Source organism: Lactuca virosa, chromosome 5 (assembly GCF_052849685.1).
Source record: "Lactuca virosa cultivar CGN04683 chromosome 5, Lactuca_virosa_CGN04683_v6, whole genome shotgun sequence".
NCBI classification, from domain to species: Eukaryota; Viridiplantae; Streptophyta; class Magnoliopsida; order Asterales; family Asteraceae; genus Lactuca; species Lactuca virosa.
In genome coordinates, this window is record NC_136430.1 from 253878256 (window position 1) to 253880427 (window position 2172).

Below are 2172 nucleotides of genomic sequence, written 5' to 3' on the forward strand. Positions count from 1 at the left end.
CATCCAAATTTCTCCCGAATAGCTAAGCCTCTTACCACCCTGACACAAAAGGGTGTAACTTTTAGCTGGGGAGAAACGCAAGAAACAGCGTTCCAAACGCTGAAGCGAGCCCTGTGCAGTGCACCGATCCTGTCTCTTCCCGAAGGGACAGAAGATTTCGTAGTCTACTGTGATGCTTCTAATCAAGGGCTTGGGTGTGTTCTTATGCAAAGAGGAAAGGTTATATCCTATGCCTCAAGACAGCTAAAGACACATGAAGTCAACTATACAACACATGACCTTGAACTAGGAGCAGTAGTATTTGCTCTGAAGATCTGGAGACATTACTTATATGGCACAGAATGCATAGTATTCACGGACCATAAAAGTCTCCAGCATATCTTCGATCAGAAAGAGTTGAACATGAGACAACGACGGTGGGCGGAGCTACTGAACGACTACGATTGTGAAATTCTTTATCACCCTGGTAAAGCTAACGTAGTAGCTGACGCCCTTTGCAGAAAAGAATACTCGGGAAGCCGAGTAAAGTCGTTGACCATGACAATCCATTCGCATCTGTCCACACAGATCAGAGAGGCTCAACTTGAGGCCTTAAAACCTGAAAATGTGGCAGGTGAAACCTTGAGAGGAATGGATAAAAACTTCAAAGTCAGGGATGATGGAGTCTATTGTTTCATGAAACAGGTATGGACACCAAAGTTCGGTGGTTACAGAGACGTGGTTATGAATGCAACACACAAAACCCGATACTCCATTCATCCAGGTTCAGACAAGATGTACCTAGACCTCAAGAAACTATACTGGTGGCCTAACATTAAGGCCGAAATTGCTACATTTGTGGGCAAGTGCCTTACATGTGCCAAAATCAAGATAGAATACCATAAACCTTCAGGTTTATTGCAACAACCTGAAATCCCTAAATGGAAGTGGGAGCGAATTACAATGGATTTCATAACCAAGTTACCCAAGATATCGGGTGGTTATGATACTATTTGGGTAATCGTCGATAGATTAACCAAATGCGCACACTTCATACCAATCAAAGAGACCGACAAGATGGAGAAGCTAACAAGAACTTACCTCAAAGAAATCGTTAGACTGCATGGTGTGCCAATATCTATTATTTCAGACCGAGATAGTAGATTCACTTCTCGTTTCTGGCAGTCTTTACAAAAATCCTTGGGAACTAGGCTGGGCATGAGTATAGCCTACCATCCACAAACTGACGGACAAAGTGAGAGTACGATTCAAACTCTAGAAGATATGTTGCGAGCTTGCATGATAGACTCTGGTAAGGCATGGGATACTCATTTACCCCTTGTCGAATTCTCTTACAACAACAGTTATTACACTAGCATAAAGGTTGCTCCTTTCGAAGCTCTCTATGGCCGCAAGTGTAGATCACCTCTGTGTTGGGCTGAAGTGGCTGACACGCAACTAGGTAGAAGTCAAGTTCCTGATGATGCTCTCACTGGTCCGGAAATCATTCGCGAAACTACGGAGAAAATCGTACAAATCCGGGAGCGACTTAAAGCTTCTAGAGATAGACAGAAAAGCTACGCTGACAAAAGAAGAAAACCTTTGGATTTCCAAATTGGTGACCGCGTCATGTTGAAAGTCTCACCCTGGAAGGCCATGATACGCTTTGGAAAGCGTGACAAGCTGAATCCAAGGTACATAGGACCATTTGAGATTCTTGCTAGAATCAGTCCAGTAGCTTACAAACTCCGACTGCCTCAAGAACTAAGTAACATACATCCTGTTTTCCACGTCTCGAACTTGAAAAAGTGTCTTTCCGACGAGACTCTTGTAATACCACTCGACGAAATCGAGATCGACGAGAGCCTCAAGTTCGTGGAAGAACTAGTAGAGATCATGGACGGAGAGGTCAAGCAAATGAAACAAAGCCGTATTCCTATAGTGAAGGTTCGCTGGAATGCCAAGAGGGGACCTAAATTCACTTGGGAGCGCGAGGATCAAATGAAACTGAAATATCCTCATCTTTTTGCTTAGTTATTTGTAATTGCTTAATTGCTTAAACTCTAATTGCGGGACGAAATTATCTCTAACGGGGGGATGATGTGACAACCCAAAATTTCTATCTTATACAGTCATTCAATTCAATCATAGTTAGACTTGTTTCTGCTATCTTTTAGCATTGTTAAGGGTCTG